Raw genomic sequence first — 20,973 nt, forward strand, 5'->3', positions numbered from 1 at the left:
AGCACAAACTACAACATTGCCAACGGTTCCGCACATTGGCGGTTTCCGATAGAATCACCTTCATTAAAAACAAAAAAGGGTGTATTAACTGCCTATCCTCAGGACATACTGCGTCTAGGTGTTCAAGCTCCTACAATTGCGCCACCTGCCAGCAAAGACACAATATGCTCCTACATATTCAAGCAACGAACACCAACCAAAACGCAAACAACAATAATAACCACCCTGGCCCATCAGCCCAAGCGCAAAAGAGACGCACCTATTCCAATAACCAAAGCACTGGAAATAACCAAAGCAATGGAACTAACCAATTCAAGGCCTGCTTTACAAACACAAGTAAAGGGGTTTTACTAGGTACGGCCCGCATCAATATATTCTACAACAACACCAACTTCTCCGCGCGGGCACTTATAGATTCGGGGTCAGAATGTACTTTCATAATTGAGAGACTTAAACGTCGCATAAACTTGCCATCTCAGCGGATGTCTGCGCACGTGTCAGGCATCACCAAACCAGTGTCAGCACAAGTAAAGGAGGCGTGTCATATACAACTACGGTCTCCAGTTGATCCGACAATAAATATCGCCACCACCGCGCTTGTGCTGCCCAACTAACTGGCAATCTACCAACATGCAAGGTGGATGCCATGGCCATACAGGCCTTCCCGAACTTAATATTAGCTGATAAACGTTTTTTTGTCAACGAGCAAGTCGACCTGATATTAGTAGGCGACATTTATGCACAGGTGATGTTAGGGGGAATAAAGAAAGGCGTGTTAGGAACACTGCTAGCCCAAGAGACGGTGTTCGGCTGGATATTGACCGGCCAAACCGAAACAATCTCACCCAGCGAGAAATATGTGTCCTTTGTCAGTGAAGTGCAATTAGACAGAGAGCTACGATCATTTTGGGAAACAGAGGAAGTCCCCAAGGACAAGGCGTACAATCATGATGACAGGTTTTGAGAAGAATTGTATTAGAACACAACGATTCGAAATGATGAGGGTAAATATGTTGTATCCTTTCCTTTTAAACAGGAATTTCCAAAATATAAACAATTAGGTCCCTCATTAAAAATTGCGTGCTCACAATTTTTCCGAATGGAAACGCGTTTAGCTAAAGACCCACCATTACAGTCAGAATACAATAGGGCCTTAGCAGAGTATGAAACCTTGGGGCACATGTCCCGGGTACCAACACTCATCCCTGCTGAAGACTGTGATACCAATTTTTACCACATCATGCCGTCAAAAAGGAAGACATCACAACAACCAAAGTAAGAGTGGTGTTCAATGCGTCGTCATCAACTGCAAACGGAGTCAGCCTCAACGACATCCTCCATCCGGGGCCAGTTCTAAAGAATGATTTAACCATTCTCATATTAAGGTGGCGTTTCTTCAAATATGTCTTTAACAGCGACATAGAAAAAATATACAGACAGTTTCTGTTGCACGCTGATCACACTAAGTATCAACGTATTGTATTCCGAACAGAAAGTACGCAGCCCACACAACTATATGAGTTGAAAACCGTCACATTCGGAGTTAACTGTGCCCCGTACCTTGCAATACGAATACTGCTCCAGTTAGCGGACGACGTGGAGCACAGCCACCCTATAGCATGAGATATACTACGAAATGCAATGTACGTTGACGACGTGCTAGCAGGAGGCCCCACTATTACCGACACCATTAAAGCAAGGGATCAAATAACTACAGCCCTGGGGAAGCAGGATTATCGCTGAGGAAGTGGACCGCCAACTCGAACAAACTACTTAAAGGCCTACCAAAGGCTCACCTCCTAAACGAAAATTTCCTAGACTTCGAGGATACCAGTATGGTTAAAGCACTTGGCATTAGGTGGAACGCTCACTCAGATATCTTTTATTAAAAAACGAAACCCATAGAGGAACCGTCTATCTTTACAAAACGGAAAATTCTGTCGGCGATAGCAAAATTATTTGACCCTTTAGGGTGGCTGGCACCAATCGTGGTTACCGCCAAAATGTTGATGCAAGGCATCTGGTTAGGGGGAACAGGATGGGATGAAACCCTGTCGCCAGTCTCGCTGGATCGGTGGCAACGTTTCATTGCTCTTACCAGCACATAGAAAAAATTAAGATCCCACGCTGGGTACACTTTTCACCAACAGCCACAGTGGAGATCCACGGATTCTGTGACGCGTCAGAAAAAGCATACGCAGCCACCATTTACCTGCGCGTCAATATTAATTAGCAAATATTTGTAAGCCTGTTATTAGCCAAATCAAGAGTCGCGCCCGTAAAACTACCTCCTTACCAAGACTAGAACTTTGTGGAGCAGTTCTCCTTGCAGAAACCCTAGAATCTATCAACAAGAACCTTAATTTAGGCAAACATAAATCCTTAATATGGACTGACTCAACTATTGTCTTAGCTTGGTTACGGAAACCTCCGTGGTCATGGTCAACCTTCGGGCCCACCGTGTGACAAAGATAATAGACCAAGTTGGGAACACGGACTGGCGTCATGTGGACTCAGCGTCAAACCCTGCAGACTTAGCCAGTAGAGGGCTATTAGCGCAAGAGCTAGTGAAAAATTCCTTGTTGTGGGAAGGCCCATCTTGGCTGCAGCAAGATGGCAAAGAATGGCCAAACCAGGAAATAAGCTACACCACAACCTCGGTTAACCGTAAAGACGAAGATATTGTAGACAGGTTTCCGACCTTTCCACGGCTTTAAGAGTTGTGTCCTACGTTCTACGGTTCTACAAAAGAACTCATCTCAAAACCTCCTTCAATGAAACATCACTGACGATTTCACCCATTGAGATCAAAGCAACCATGTGTCCACTGATCGTCAATGCACATGGAAACCATTATGCGGAGGAGTACAGAACACTCAAAGAAAATGGGTCAATCAAGCCAAAGAGCGATTTAAAATCCTTGCACCCATTTCTCGATGAGGACGAGACAATCAGAGTCGGGTAGCGGCTCGCGGCGTCCAAGGACCTCTCGTATAACGAATGCCACCCCATAATTCTGGCCTATCATAGTGGACTGTCTCGTCTCACACGGTTTGTCCATAAAATCTCGTTACATGGGGGGAATCAGCTTATGCTGCGCCTGATCCGAACACAGTACTGGATACCTCGCGTGAAAAATATGATAAGATCAGAAATTCACAAGTGCAATGTATGCGCAGTGCATAGGAAACAGGCGCAAACACAATTGATGGGCATTCTACCAACCGAGCGAACCAACTATACCCGGGCATTCACTAACACCGGGGTAGATTTTGCCGGCCGCTTTGAGATAAAGAATTATCAAGACCGAGGCTGTCGCGTATCCAAGGGATATGTCTGCCTCTTTGTGTGTTTCTCCACTAAGGCCATCTACTTGGAAGCGACTACCGATCTGAGCACCCGGTCATTCTTGGCGGCTTTTGCCAGATTCGTCGCGCGACGAGGCTGCCCGAAGAATGTGTATTCCGAAAACGGATCCAAATTTGTCGGGGCATCAGGAGCCCTCAGGGCGGAGTTCAACACCTTCATGGCTGAATCACGCGCCGAGGTAGTAACAACCTATACATATCAAAATCTGAACTGGCGTTTTATTCCTGCTTCTGCTCCTCACATGGGGGGATTGTGGGAAGCGGGAGTGAAAAGTTTTAAATTTCACTTCAAAAGGGTAGCATCCAACCTTAAATACACCTTTAAGGAATTCTCTACCCTGCTTTGCAGGATAGAATCCTGCATCAACTCCCGCCCCTTAACGCCCTCCTCAAACCGACCGGCCGACCTAGAACCATTAACCCCGGGGCCCTCTTTAATAGGGGGCACCTATTAGCACCCCCGAAGCCAGACGCGGACGAAAACCCCGCATCGATTATCAATCGATGGCAGCGACTAAAGGCCCTACACCACACCTTTTGTCGACGATGGAAGACGGAATACCTCGTCGAACTTCAAAAAAGGAATAAATGGCGCCAACCTAAAGCAAACATGAAGCTTGACGATCTAGTTGTTATAAAAGAAGACAACCTGCAACCCAATGAGTGGAGGCTCGGGAGGGTTATCAACCTCCATCCGGGATCGGATGGACGAGTAAGAGTAGTGGATCTCATGACGGCAAAAGGAAAGGTCACAAGACCCCTAACTAAACTCGTGCTACTCCCATCCAGCGAAGAGGATCAGGAATCTAGAGAGCCGTAACCGAACATGCAACCTACGACCCCCAGCGGGTTAGGGGGTCAGAATATACTCGCGGTGGGTATGCCTGTCGTAAAAGGCGACTAAAATACCAGATTCAAGGGGCTGTGTAGCGCAACCCTTCAGGTTCCAGCGCAACATATAGCTTCTCCAAACTCCATTGTCAACCTCACCATCCGCGGCGAATCCTGTTTCACTAACACGAAGCTTTGGCGACCCCAAGCTCCTCGTGCTACTCCCATCCAGCGAAGAGGATCAGGAATCTAGATAGCCGTAACCGAACATGCAACCTACGATCCCCAGCGGGTTAGGGGGTCAGAATATACCCGCGGTGGGTATGCCTGTCGTAAAAGGCGACTAAAATACCAGATGCAAGGGGCTGTGTAGCGCAACCCTTCAGGTTGCCACGCAACATATAGCTTCTCCAAACCCCATTGTCAACCTCACCCATCCGTGGCGAATCCTGTTTCACTAACACGAAGCTCTGGCGACCCCAAGCTCCTCATGGAACTTGGGGTGGAGAGGAGGGATGGCCTGAAGGTTTAATGTGGCCACATAAATCGTTCCCGAGATGGTCGGGCTAGCACCTTAATGGTGCTGTGTTACCGGAGCGTACCGGATCTGTATCTGGCAAAGGGCCACCACAGCGATAACACCCCCCAAACCCTCCGGGGAGCAACCTTATCGCTACACCAACAACAACAACATGCACTTAGGCTCTCCCCCCCAAAAAAAAAAAAAAATAGCGCTTTCCCTTTATCATACTGAAAAAATATTACTAAAATTGAACTTAATATTTTATAAAACGAAATTGGCCGCCGTGGCAGTATGCGACATTATAGCTGAGGCCCCAGCAAGAATTATTAAAAAAAAAAAAAAAAAATGCTTTAGAAAAATGAAAAGGTTTTTCTTTTCTCAGTAAAATTATTTTCGTTTATCTAATGCCGTTCAGAGTGTAGAGCCTTTCAAAAATAAGGATTTTACATTCTTAGTTTGCATTTTTTAACATGTAGCTACTCGACATAATTTTTAATTTTATTGTAGGCTGGTGTTTGGAAAAAACTTTGGAATTCGCACAAAATGTATTATTTTGTAAAGAGCTGTTCAGTCAACTGGCACGAGAGGCTATCCAATTACAAGCCCCAATACCACATGTTGTGACTGGTAATCAAATTCGTGCTACTTTACTACCCGGCATACAACTTATCATATCCCTATGCCACTCAACAACATTTGACTCGAGTCAACCAGGTCCACTAAATGATCATGACCATGTACATTGCTCCCACATGACACTACACTTACACTTACGCTTACATTCTGAGCAAAGATTTTTACATATCTTAAATATAAGCAGCGTCATGTAAACACTCACCTGCCCTTATCGTCAGTCGGTTGATTCATAATTCTTGTTTTTACCACATCAGCTGGTGTTCCCATAATCGCAGCCACAAATCCAGCACAAATATATGAAAGTACATGTACCGTATGACAATCAGGCATACTCAGTTTGACCATTATCATATGCTTTATAGTATCATATGGTGTGAGATCACCAAGATTAACAAGTGCTGCCCGTTGTACATTCGGTACGCCACCTTTCCATAAAGCAGCTATACCACCACGACGTATAATTTCTTTAAAGGCATGTGCAGCACCATGAACACGTGCAGGTTCACCCATTAGCCGGCGTTTGCCCTCCATTTGAATTTGTACCAGACACACCACAGAGAGCAGACCTCCACAATGGTAATGTAATATGGCCATTCTCATCGCTCGCCAATTTACGACGTAGGAAATCATAGCGACATATACGTATGCCACTATAGACTACATGACGGTAAAGTGCTGGTGAGACACCTTGCCACAGCTTCATAGTGCCCTCCTCCCTGACAATTCCATACGCTGTCGCTATCATACCACTATACTTAGGCTTAATGCTTGTATTTGTATCAACTGCTACTTCCCCCTGAATTTCTAACCGTGTTTTAGTCAGATCTAGTGGATAGGTGGCTAGTTCCGCGATTGAAGCAGCTACAACGGATACCACATAAGTGCAAGCAAATGAATCTGCATAATAATATTTCACTGGACGCATTTGATTGCGTGTGGAAGATGTGGCCGTTGATGGTGGAGATGGAGGACACTGCACCGGATTTACTCAGAGTTTGGCATTGCATAGTGACGTTTTTATTGATTAAAGGTAAATGATTTTGATATCTCTAGAAAAAGAAAGCGAAAAATTATAGAATGAGTAAATAAAATTAAACAAAAAAATTACTGAACGTTGTCCCTCATGCTCATGGCAAAAATGTATAAAAATATTTAATAATGCTGCTGCTTAGCACAATTGCACCCAGTTGATAATAAAATTGGATTGCTGATTGCACCTTGCCATTTGAAGTAAATGATGAAGGAATGCTGTTTTTACCTTTTTTCCAAATATGCAACCTGAAAGGAAAAGAGAGAAAATGAAAATTAGTAATATGTGTAAAAAATACAATTGATGCGTACCTCGTTTTTTTTCATCAATGACAGGAAATTCATTGAAGGGTAACACAATCCACTTTTACAATAACACAATTCACACTTACAAAAAAATCCACATGTACTTTCCGAATGGTGTTGCCAGATGCTAAGGCGGCGCAAAATCGGGAAAAACTCAATCACATTTTTTCCCCCTTTCCTTCTTCTTTTCTGGGCCGTGTTTTACGGATTTGAACAAAGGTTATTAAAATGTTCTCAAAAGATGACTCAACCCTTTTTATGGCGAAAAAGGGGAATTTATAATCTGAAAGAAATGATCTTCTCCAAAATATCTTATTACCACCCAGATCAAATACACCTGATTTCTTATAGTGGGGTTAATGTACAATTTATTTCTCACACTTTACAATATTTCTTTTTGTTGATTGCACTATACAAGTGTAAACTTAGGGGCGGAAATTAATAGTTAGAAGTAGCGGCGTATATGGGCGGAACGCCTCAACTGTTGCCCCCTCAAAGACGGCGGCAGGCCAAGTAGCCGTCATTTTCCACAAATAGGGCTCGGCTTTATAACCAAAGGCAACCAGTGCCGGATCTCCGGACGAGTATAGTATTCGAAGAAATAGTTCTTCAGGATCCGCTCTTCCATCACCATGTCACCAAAAAAATCTAGACCAATCGCGTCCCGAATGCCCCCAATATCTCTTGCACCACCTGGGTGCAATCAGTTATCGCCTGAAAGAACTCAAAGGCCACGGGACAACGCCACTGGATCTAGTGGAGTCGGATCCCGAAGAAAAATCCCCCACTCCGAGAAAGCCGGCACCAGAACCTTGCCTAGGCACGTGCGCCGACTCCCACCGTCAGCTGTCCCTGCCCCTCGTGCAGGCTCCGTAGCTCCCTTCATCCGTGCAACTCGTGGTGTTGGCTTCACAATCTATAGAAAACAAATGAAAAATAAGGGAATATCAATCAATAGTTATTTCAAAATAAGGCACGTTCGGCATCCTCGATTGCTGCTTTAAAATGATTAATTAGCCACACAACCAAATACGTTCCACAAAAGTCATCCCCATGCGCCATCTGTCGGCAAAATACTGACAACCGGCCAAAAGCTTACCGCGTGGCTACACTTAAAGCCAAATCTATCAGATCGCACACGAAGCGCACCGTCATAGAAAAGTAATTGCCATTTTAAACAAATCGCGTGGACATAAAGATAATTTGAATAAAAACCACGTTGTATATCGAATTTGTGTTAAAAAAAAAAAACCCCAAAATCAAAGCTCTTGTGCAGCTAACTGCCTAAGTAATTGTAGCTTGTTGCCAACCTTATACGAATATCTTCTCGACACCCAACTCCCCTCAAGCATGATGAAATCCCCTCAAATTCTAAACCCTGACCAATGACAATTACCCCTTTTCAAGTCCAGTATGACCCGGTATACGACTCTACGCAGGAGGGCGGAACGCATGGCCCAGCGGTACCCGAAACCATGCCACCTGTGCGACAAGCGCCACCCGATCCGGTTATGCCCGGTCTACCGAGCCAAATCGCCCGAGGAAAGGCAAAGGGAAGCCGCATTAGGACGGTACTGCGGCAACTGCCTATCAGTAGCACACCGCACCGCCGACTGCACGAGCAAAGGACGTTGTCACCAGTGCCAAGGGGACCATAACACCACGTTGCGCCAGAACTTCGACAATCCGGAGACCCAGGAAGTTGATACCAGGACATGGAGCGTTCAGATGGATAGCGAAGACGAATAAATTCTGTCCCTTCAAGCATCAGAAATAGGAACTGACAGCGGGCCACGCGAGCTAGAAGAAGGAGAGTTGGACGAAGCCGGGTGGAATCACGGCCTTTCCGCCGCTTCACGGCATGCTGCTCCCAAATCTTCCTCTACATTCCAACTAGCTTCACGTGCCATTCGTGTGAGAAGAGGTGCAAAAAATTGAACTCAACCACGTACTATTTCCTAACGTTTTTTTTTTTTTCTTTACTACAGCTCCACGATTTACGGATGGAACCGAAATACTAATTACTGTGTCGAGCAAAAGACCGCCATGCTGCTGCCCTTATTGGGACATTCATGAATTTTGTTCATTTATATATTAGTTAGTATTAATTTGATCAGGGAAGATGGCCGCAGGAATCTACCGATGTTGCTTCTATATTTTTATATCAAAGACTGATGAAAATGCATTAATGTGATGGTGTGGTGACATAAGGTCAACGGCCATAAGGTCAATTAGCTTTATTACCACTTTGAATGGCCATACGTTTGATTGAGACTTTGCACACTTATCAACGGTCGATGCCAATGCATTAATATGATGGTGTGGTGACATAAGGTCAACGGCCATAAAGTTAATTGGCCTTATTACCACTTTGAATGGCCATAAGTTTGATTGAAACTTTGCACACGTATCAAGGCTCGATGACAATGCAATAATGTGATGGCGGGGTGACATAAGATTAACGGACATAAGGTCAATTGAATTATGACCACCCCAAATGGCCATAGATTTTTTAACCTTGAACATAATGCGAAAAACGCATTCCTTTATTAATGATAGAAGTGGATGCATGGCACATCTACGAAAGAGCATACTCGAGCCATTTTTAACACGCTTTTATTAGCTTGGCCTGTATCTATGTCACGGAATCTTTGAGATTAATTTTCACCAGTTTCTAGAAGCCTGATTAATTTGAAACTTTGCATACGTATCAAGGACCGATGACAATGCAATAATGTGATGGTGTGGTGACATAAGTTCAACGGCCGTAAAGCCAATTCACCTTATTACCACTTTGAATGGCCATAAGTTTGATTGAAACTTTGCACACGTATCAAGGCTCGATTAGAAAGCATTAATGTGATGGTGTGGTGACATAAGGTCAACGGCCATAAAGTCAATTGGTCTTATTACCACTTTGAATGGCCATAAGTTTGATTGAAACTTTGCACACGTATCAAGGCTCGATGACAGTGCAATAATGTGATATTGGGGTCACATAAGGTTAACGAACATAAGGTCAATTGAACTTGTGACCACCTCAAATGGCCATAGATTTGAAACCTTGCACATAGTGCGAAAAACGCATTCATTTATTAACACGCTTTTATTAGCTTGGCCTGTATGTAACGGAATCTTTGAGCTTAATTTTCACCGGTTTCTAGAAGTCTGATTAATTTGAAACTTTGCATACGTATCAAGGACCAATGACAATGCATTAATGTGTTGGTGTGGTGACATAAGGTCAACGGCCATAAGGTCAATTGGCCTTATTACCACTTTGAATGGCCATAAGTTTGATTGAAACTTTGCACACGTATCAAGGCCCGATGACAATGCATTAATGTGATGGTGTGGTGGCTTAAGGTCAACGGCCATAAAGTCAATTGGCCTTATTACCACTTCGAATGACCCTAAGTTCGATTGAAACTTTGCACACGTATCAAGGCTCGATGACAGTGCAATAATGTGATGGTGGGGTCACATAAGGTTAACGGACATAAGGTCAATTGAACTTGTGAGCACCCCAAATGACCATAGATTTGAAACCTTGAACATAGTGCGAAAAACTCATTGATTTATTAACACGCTTTTATTAGCTTGGCCTGTATGTAACGGAATTTTTGAGCTTAATTTTCACCGGTTTCTAGAAGTCTGATTAATTTGAAACTTTGCATACGTATCAAGGACAGATGACAATGCATTAATGTGATGGTGTGGTTACATAAGGTTAACGACCATAAGGTCAATTGGCCTTATTACCACTTTGGATGGCCATAAGTTTGATTGAAAATTTGCACAGGTATCAAGGCTAGATGAGAGTGCAATAATGTGATGGTGGGGTCTCATAAGGTTAACGGACATAAGTTCGATTGAACTATGGCCACCCCAAATGGCCATAGATTTGAAACATTGCACATAGTGCGAAAAACACATTCATTTATTAACACGCTTTTATTAGCTTGGCCTGTATGTAACGGAATCTTTCAGCATAATTTTAACCGGTTTCTAGAAGTCTGATTAATTTGAAGCTTTGCATACGTATCAAGGACAGATGACAATGCATTAATGTGATGGTGTGGTTACATAAGGTTAACGACCATAAGGTCAATTGGCCTTATTACCACTTTGGATGGCCATAAGTTTGATTGAAACTTTGCACACGTATCAAGGCTAGATGAGAGTGCAATAATGTGATGGTGGGGTCTCATAAGGTTAAAGGACATAAGTTCGATTGAACTATGGCCACCCCAAATGGCCATAGATTTGAAACATTGCACATAGTGCGAAAAACACATTCATTTATTAACACGCTTTTATTAGCTTGGCCTGTATGTAACGGAATCTTTGAGCTTAATTTTAACCGGTTTCTAGAAGTCTGATTAATTTGAAACTTTGCATACGTATCAAGGACCGATGACAATGCATTAATGTGATGGTGTGGTGACATAAGGTCAACGGCCATAAGTTAAACTGGCCTTATTACCAATTTGAATGGCCATAAATTTGATTGAAACTTTGCACACCTATCAAGGGTCGATAACAATGCATTAGTGTGATGGTGAGGTGACATAAGGTCAACGGCCATAAGGTCAATTGGCCTTATTACCACTTTGAATGGCCATAAGTTTGATTGCAACTTTGCACACTTATCAAGGCTCGATGACAATGCAATAATGTGAAGGTGGGGTGACATAAGGTTAACGGACATACGGTCAATTGAACTTATGACCTCCCCAAATGGCCATAGATTTGAAACCCTGCACATAATGCGAAAAACGCATTCCTTTATTAATGATAGAAGTGGATGCATGGCACATCTACGAAAGAGCATACTGGAGCCTTTTTAACACGCTTTTATTAGCTTGGCCTGTATCTATGTAACGGAATCTTTGAGCTTAATTTTCACCAGTTTCTAGAAGCCTTATTTGAAACTTTGCATACCTATCAAAGACTGATGAAAATGCATTAATGTGATGGTTTGGTGACATAAGGTCAACGGCCATAAGGTCAATTGGCCTTATTACCACTTTGAATGGCCTTAAGTTTGATTGAAACTTTGCACACGTATCAAGGTTCGATGGCAATGCATTATTATGATGGTGTGGTGACATAAGGTCAACGGCCATTAGGTCAATTGGCCTTATTACCACTTTGAGTGGCCATAAGTTTGATTGAAACTTTGCATACGTATCAAGACCCGATGACAATGCATTAATGTGATGGTGTGGTGACATAAGGTCAACGGCCATAAGGTCAATTGGCCTTATTACCACTTTGAATGGCAATAAGTTTGATTGAAACTTTGCACACGTATCAAGGCCCGATGACAATGTATTAATGTGATGGTGGGGTCACATAAGGTTAACGGACATAAGGTCAATTGAACTTGTGACCATCCCAAATGGCCATAGATTTGAAACTTTGCACATAGTGCGAAAAAATCATTAATTTATTAACACATCATTAGCTTGGCCTGTATGTAACGGAATCTTTGAGCTTAATACTCACCGGTTTCTAGAAGTCTGATTAATTTGAAACTTTGCATACGTATCAAGGACCGATGGCAATGCTTTAATGTGATGGCGTGGTGACATAAGACCATAAGGTCAATTGGCCTTATTAACACTTTGAATGGCCACAAGTTTGATTGAAACTTTGCACACGTATCAAGGCTCGATGACAGTGCAATAATGTGATGGTGGGGTCACATAAGGTTAACGGACATAAGGTCAATTGGACTTTTGACCGCCCCAAATGGCCATAGATTTGAAAACTTGCACATAGTGCGAAAAACGCATTCATTTATTAACACGCTTTTATTAGCTTGGCCTGTATGTAACGGAATCTTTGAGCTTAATTTTCACCGGTTTCTAGAAGTCTGATTGTTTAGGCCAGCAGGCTAACCCCAAAGGAAAGTTAAGGGCCGGTCACCCTTAAGCAATTTAATACAAAACCGCTTATTTATTACGGCCGTTAGCACTTATGCTAAAAGAAAAATTGACGTTTCGTTAAGTTACCCCGCCAAAGGCCTGTTAGCTTTGGGGGGTAAACGGAACGCGTGGAATGGAACTCGGTCACTTGGATTGAAGCAGCCACAGTTTACACACGCTCGAACGTATTGAAGCCGCAAGTTTTTAACCACAATCAAACGTCACACCGCCAGAACCTCGAGTCCCTGAATATATTAAAGGTAACATTGTAGCAATTGCATGCTTGCTCCTTTAAACTCTCTTTCTGTTATTTTCCACTGCATATTATGTGAAATAAAGTCTATTGAAATTTTAATATTAATCACTGCTTTTTCTTCCTAACTTCCATCGAGAGAAACTAGTTTGGAGATCGCCAACTCAAGTTTTCATGGTCCATCAGCGCCAGTAAAGGAGTCAGAACTATATCGAGATACAGTCCACTAACAAAGCAATAAAATTTATCAAATAATCACATTAAGTGTTGACTACAAAGCCATTCCGGACAAAACAATGGAATTTGTTCAGCGTCAATACACTAATAAAAGCGTTGGTTAAAAGGTATGTGTTCAAATTAAAAGTGACACAAAGAAAAACGTGGATAAATTTTTTTTAATATAAAACACTTGCGGTGATTAAAAATTACTAAATAAACGGTGCTATTACAAAGCCTTTTGCTTATCCAATACTCTCCCCCACTAAGAGGTATTGGACACAGCCTAAGGCTAGCAGTCAGTGGCATAAAATCTTGGTAACTTTCCTTAAAACGTTCCACTGCACTGCACTTTCGGTTCTTGTAACAATGCGTTTATAAATCATTAAACAAATTTTGAGCTTATTCGTGACAAAAAGGTGCTTGTCCAAATTTCTATAACACCACTTTGGACGTTATCTGTATATTGAGAAAAAATCTCTAGCACAATGCTTTCTGCTCGTTTAAAAATTTAAACGTGCACTCACACACATTTTATTGCAAAAGACCACTTATTGGCTCCAGCTACAAGCATTCATTTTGTGGCAAACAAATTTTCCTTGGACACTTAGCACCAACAACATACATTTTATTAGAAGAGACATAACCTCACCTCTCATATTACGCACCGGTCACACATACAGGCTCACTGTTTTGTCAATTTAAGTACAATATCTTCTTTTTCTTTTAAACGCAATATAAATTGGATTCGAGTCGTTTAATCCTCACATTTATATTCGATTTTTTGTTCACTGTATCTTTATATCACATATTTATTATACTTATATCACACACACGTTTATAATTATTTTTCATAAAATCTGGTATTCAGTGGCGAAGAGCTGAAAATAAAACTTTCTTGCATAACATACACATATATTTGGTTATAATAAATTTTAAAAAATCATAAAGAGGTGATTCCAAAATTTTTCTTTTGTTTTAAAATTTTTTTGAGTGGTGGTGTTAGGTTATTGAAACACTTCCCTTTGCTTCTGATCATCAAACTCGAATTTTCTAATTTGGCCCTGCATAATAGTTATTCTCTGTTAAATATCAAACGATATGGAGAGATTCATTAAAGCAGCTGATGAGGTGGCACAGTTTGAGGCTGAGTTTAACGACAGACCTCAAGCTGAACACACAAAATATACTCTAGTCCTTCACCAAGAGGAATTAAAGAATAATTGGAGAAAGGCAAAGCTAGCTTATGAGGATCTCTTGTACTCTGAAACGGCAGAGAAAAAGGTGTTAGCGCAGGCCAAACCGAAATACCAGGCGACCTATTCCGCATATGTACGCGGCAGTTCAAACATGGCTGAATTAATAGCAAAGCTAACTAAACGCGATAAGGAGGGAGAAGGGACACCTGATCCAGAACACAGCATGCGACTACCTTCGTGCGATACGGATGTATTCAAAGGTGACTACCTCTCCTGGCCAACGTTCAGTGACATGTTCACGGCAATATACATACGGAATAAGCGCCTCACCCCAGTTGAGAAGTTATTTCACCCCAACCAAAAAACGCAGGGAGAGGCAGGGGATATAGTTAAAAAATGCCCACTTACAAACGATGGGCTTGATACAGCGTGGAAGGATTTAGGGGAAAGATATGAGAATAAACGAATTCTCGTCAATACCCAATTAAAAATATTATTCAATCTTGAAAGCGTAGAAAGTGAGTGTAGCACCGCGATTAAAACACTTCAGCGAGAAATAAATAACTGCATCTCAGCTCTAAAAGCTCATCAAATTGAGATAGGCAATTGGGATGCGATATTCACATATCTATGCTTCACCAAACTACCCGAAAGCACGCTAGCTTTATGGGAACAGACCATAGAGAATAAAACTGAAATATCGAAATGGAAAGATATGGATACATTTTTATCGAAAAGGTTCCAGACCTTGGAAACAGTCTCGGAATTAACAGGTAGCAAAAATACCAAAGCTGCCAAACAACCACCACCCAAACATAATAATGATTCGTCTCAAAAGAAAGTAGGCGCCTACCAAGCAAGTGTACCTAGAAAGACTTGCAGATGCTGTAAGAAAAACAACCACAAGCTGTCACAAGGCCAAAGCTTCCAACGGCTATCTGTCGTAGACAGAGTGGCGTTTATAAAAGACAGTAGGGGTGTCTGAATTGCCTATCGGCAAAACTCACAGTATCCAAATGTACGTGCTCCTTTAATTGTAGCATTTCCCATCTAAGGCATCATACACTCCTGCATATTCTACAAAATGCGGGCACGAGTGCAAGACCAACCACAACCCAACAAACACAGTTAGATCAAAGACCATCTACTTCGGCACAGGCTCAGGCCCAACGTCAGTTTGCCACGGCAAATAATCACCCAACCATCTTCAATTCCTGTTTCGCGAATACAAGCAAGGGGGTTCTATTAGGTACTGCGCAAGTCAATATCTTTTATAACAACGAACACTTTTCGGCACGCGCCCTAATAGACTCCGGATCAGAGTGCTCGTTCATTAAAAGAAGAATAAATCTACCCAGTCGGAAGCTAAATGCACAAGTGTCAGGGATAAACAACACCGTGTCAGCCCAAGTGAAAGAGGCATGCTTCATTCAGTTGCGGTCATCAATAAACCCGAATGTACGCATACACGCCACAGCATTTGTTTTAGCCCAGCTCACTGGCAATCTGCCAACATGTCAAATTGACCCCATGACACACCAAGTTTTCCCGGTCTTGGTGCTAGCAGATCGGAGGTTCTTTGTAAATGAACAAGTAGATCTTATTCTGGGTGGGGATATTTACGCACAGATAATGCTAGGCGGTATACGAAAACATGTTCTAGGCACCCTCCTTGCGCAGGAAACAGTATTTGGCTGGATATTAACTGGCCAAACGGAAACGGCCAGCCCAGCCGGCAGGTGTGTGCCAATTTTTAATGAGGTATCGCTGGACAAACAAATAGCGTCATTTTGGGAGCTGGAAGACATTCCCAATAACCATATTTATACCAAAGAGGAAAATTACTGCGAGGAGTTGTATCAAAAAACCACCAAAAGAAATGAGGATGGCAAATATATCGTGTCTTTGCCTTTTAAACAGGATTTTAAAAAGGGTATCTCATTAGGACCGTTGCTTAAGAGCGCCTGCTCACAATTTTTCAGAAATGAAACCCGGTTAGCGAAAAATCCCGAATATAATCGAGTCGTATCAGAGCACGAAACGTTAGCTCATATGGAACGGGTAGAAGAGCATGTTCCGGCAGATACATGCGATACCTATTTTTTACCCCATCACGCAGTAATTAAGGAAGAAAGCACCACCACTAAAGTGAGAGTTGTTTTTAATGCCTTCTGTCCCACTGCTAATGGAATCAGTTTAAATTATGTCCTTCATTCAGGCCCAGTCCTTCAGAGTGATCTACCGATTCTCATACTCCGTTGGAGATTGTTCCGATACGTATTCAACAGTGACATCGCAAAGATGTACCGGCAGATACTGCTAGAGCCCAGGGACACCAGGTATCGACGCATCGTCTTCAGGTCATCCACCAGCGAACCCATCAGCCTATACGAATTGAAGACCGTGACCTTCGGAGTGAACTGCGCGCCCTATCTGGCCATAAGGACACTTCTCCAATTAGCAGAGGACGTAGAGGAAACCTATCCCATCGCATCGGACATCCCACGACAGTTTATGTATGTCGGCGACGTTTTAGCGGGCGGACACACCATTGCCACCACCACGAAGGCAAGGGACGAAATCCAGGCGGCATTACAATCAGCCGGCTTCTCCCTCAGGAAGTGGACTTCCAATTGCGACCAACTACTGGAAGGTATTCCAAGATCGCATTTATTAAATGAAAACTTTTTACGTTATGTTAATAATAATGAGCTTAAAGGCCGTGGTTAAATAAAACACAATGTTTAAAATTTCATTTTAATGACCATGTATCTGAAATGAATGCCTCCTTTTTATACATTTGTGTTTACTTACAGTCCTGAAGATGGCTTCAGACTGAAGCCGAAATATTTACAAATTAAAAAAAACCAATGAAATTTTAAACATTGTGTTTTATTTAACCACGGCCTTTAAGCTCATTATTATTAACATAACGTAAACGCATAAGGCTATAAAAATTACCGAAAACTTTTTAAATTTTGAAGATGCTAGCATGGTTAAAGCGTTAGGGATCAGGTGGAATGCCCCTCTGATTATTTCTATTTTTCTACGAAACCCATAGACAACCAAGTCGTGTTCACAACGAGAACAATATTGTCTGCTATAGCAAAATTATTTGATCCGCTAGGTTGGCTAGGACCATTCATTATTACCTCGAAAATCATAATGCAAGGTATTTGGCTGGAAGGCACGGGCTGGGACGAAGCCGTATCTCTGGCGATATTAGATAGATGGCATGATTTTTCAGAAAGCTACAAACATATTGAAAGCATTCGTATACCACGCTTGGTACAGTTTTCCCCGGTAGCGAGCAGCGAACTACATGGCTTTTGCGATGCTTCCGAGAAAGCATACGCAGCCGCAATATACCTGAGGGTACAAGTTGATAATCATGTGTTCGTAAATCTGCTGTTCGCAAAAACCCATGTAGCCCCGGTGAATACTATATCTCTACCCCGCCTTGAACTATGTGGTGCGGTTCTGCTAGCAGAAATAGTACAGTCAGTCGCAAAAAATCTTAATTTTAACAACCCTACAACCTATCTATGGACGGATTCGACAATCGTCCTTGCATGGATTCGCAAACCCCCATGCTCGGGGTCCACTTTCGTTGCCCATAGGGTGACAAAAATAATTGACAAAGTAGGGAAAGAAAACTGGCTTCATGTCGACTCGACATCAAACCCGGCAGATCTCGCAAGTAGAGGTATGCCCGCTGAAGATCTTATCAAAAAAGCCCTGTGGTGGGAGGGCCTTTCTTGTCTTCATGAAGATAGCTCAAATTGGCCTACACAAGAAACAGAATATACCACCACGTCAGAAGAAAAGCGAGTCCAGGTACACTCATCAATAGTAGATACAGACTCTGATATCCTCACAAGATTTTCTGACCTCTCGAGAGCTTTGAAAGTACTATCCTACGTCTGGAGATTCTTTCAACGAACTAACCCAAAAACAAGAGCCTCATTTCAGTCGACGTCTTGCTCAATTTCGTGGAAATAAAAGCAACGACCCAACGTCTGACTGTTATCTATCAAAAGAGGCATTATGGGGAGGAGTATTCAGCTTTGAAATCTAAAGAACTTATAGGAGCAAAGAGCGAGGTACTACTACTGAACCCATACTTAGATGAAAAGGGGGCATTATGGGGAGGAGTATTCAGCTTTGAAATCTAAAGAACTTATAGGAGCAAAGAGCGAGGTACTACCACTGAACCCATTCTTAGGAGAAAAGGGGGTCATGAGGGCAGTCGGACGCCTTGGAGCTTCCGAAGATATCGCGTACAACGAGCGACACCCAGTTATTTTGCCGTATAATTGCCAGTTGTCGCGTCTTATCGTAAAATTTACCCATAGGATCTCACTCTATGGGGAAACCAACTTATGCTACGCCTCATCCGTACGCAGTATTGGATACCACGAGTCAAGAATATGATAAAACCGACGATCCACAATTGCAAGGAATGCACGATTTACCGAAAACGTGTTCAAACCCAGCTAATGGGAATTTTACCCAAGGAGAGAACTACGTACTCACGGGCATTCACAAATACAGAAGCCGATTTTGCGGGACCTTTCGATATAAAGAACTTTCGGGGACGAGGTTGTAGAGTGTCGAAGGGTACGTATGCTTGTTCGTTTACTTTGCAACGAAAGCGATTCACCTGGAACCCACCTCCGACCTCAGCACTCAATCATTTTTAGCAGCATTGGCTAGGTTCGTATCGCGAAGAGGCTGTCCTAGTATGATGTTTTCCGACAATGGCACGAATTTTGTTGGGGCTTCTAGAGCACTTAAAGCGGAAATGAGGGAATTCCTACAAAATGCCCGCGATAACACCTTATCCAAGTACTCCCATCAATCCTTATCGTGGCACTTCATTCCCGCTTCAGCTCCTCACATTGGGGGACTGTGGGAGGCGGGAGTGAAAAGTTTTAAAAGCCACTTCACCAAAATCGCGTCAAGTTGCAAATTCACCTTTGATTAATTTGCGACTTTACTATGCAGGATCGAAGCCTGCCTCAACTCCCGACCTTTGAGCCCTGCGTCAAACAATGCATCAGACCTGGAGCCACTAACCCATGTCACTTTTTGGTAGGAGGACATCTCTTATCTCCCCCAGAACCTAACGCCAGCGAAAACTCTGTCTCAATCATAAATCGATGGCAAAAGTTAAAATCCCTACATCACTCCTTCTGCAAGAGGTGGAATACCTCTCTGAACTGCAGAAAAGAAATAAATGGAGATTTCCTAAAACGAATCTAAAAATCGGGGACCTGGTCGTAGTCAAGGAGGACAATTTGTCTCCAAACGAATGGAGACTCGGACGGGTGGTCAAATTACATCCAGATAACCCGACCCTTGGTAAAGCTCATCATCTAACCAGACAATCGCGATGAGACAGAAGAATCTGCGGCATCCAACTAAAAATCCTTTCTATTGTCTTCCACTTCACGAAAGACCAAACCAATGAGTCTACGTCGTGAGCCACCCAACTTATAAATTTAGTGGAATTTCAACCAGTGAACTGACAACCTCATCGAAAACAGACGGAGTAAAAGCACTTTTCGATAGCATCAAGTTTGCCTTGAATACATGTTCAAATGTTAAAAAAAAAGAGAAAAACAACTGTCGGCTTTTACGCGCCCCTTCACCTTTCAATGGTGATTTAATACCTTTATTTGAAAAACCATCCAAACCATCGAAATTCTCATATTCATTAAAGACGAAAGGGACATTCAATAAGACACTTTTTAAAAAGCGTCGATTTAGCAAAAAAAACTCCTCAAAAAAGTCACAGGCACGTCTAGCCAGCCCGGTACTTTCATCCATAATAGCGAACCATGCCGCTTTAATTGATTCTGCAACACTAACCTTTCAAAGCATTTAGCAAGTCTCAATACGGTTCACTACATATGGCGATGCAAGTTTGGTCAACACTTTGTCAATAATCCGTTCAACAATGTGCATATGCTTCTTACAAAATCGGCAAGGGTGATAATTATTGTATTTACAATTGGTGGACGATCAATATTTTTCAAAATTGAACCATACAGCGTACAACTGGTACTTGCCGACATAGCATCACAAAGCAAATCCCCAACCGCAAGGCTGTCACGCGGACACAGGCCTAACATTTAAGCGCAACCACACAAGCGAATCAACAACAGAAATCTAAAGCAAACAACGAAGTGTGAAAAATGTCGCATACTGCATCGCCCAAACCGGATATACTTTCTTCGTTAATGAATTCCAATTTATCCCATCTACATCGCCTCACGCTATCTCTGCGCCTAATACCGCTGCAACTTCACCACTTGTTAATCCATATACCTCACGTGGTGGCAGCGTTATTAATAACAGCAGCAACTTGACAAGTCCCACCCAGGACCGCTTGAATGATAGTTGGAACAATAGTTGGCATAGCGCCAATCCATCGGTTATGAATCACCAACTCTCCGCACCACTACTCAATAAGAGTAATGGTAGCACTAACAATAATAATTATTTTTCATCATTAGATAGTTTGGACCCTTTCTGTGGTGGCAGTAAGATACTAGCGTTCAACGCTCTGCAAAAAATATATTTGTCCGCCTGGCTACAGTGGCGCGGGTGGAAGCGGCATCAGCAAAAATGGCAATAGTGCAAATAGCAAAGGCAGTATGAACAATATGAAAAG

The 20,973-nt window shown here is 42.5% G+C and overlaps 1 pseudogene; it reads right to left on the reverse strand.

Annotated features, from left to right (window-relative positions):
* Window positions 1-5,556: 5,556 nt before the first annotated feature.
* On the reverse strand, window positions 5,557-20,431 carry LOC137235010 (mitochondrial uncoupling protein 4 pseudogene; annotated as a pseudogene).
* Between the last annotated feature and the right edge of the window lie 542 nt (window positions 20,432-20,973).

This window comes from Eurosta solidaginis, chromosome X (assembly GCF_040869045.1).
Source record: "Eurosta solidaginis isolate ZX-2024a chromosome X, ASM4086904v1, whole genome shotgun sequence".
NCBI lineage: Eukaryota > Metazoa > Arthropoda > Insecta > Diptera > Tephritidae > Eurosta > Eurosta solidaginis.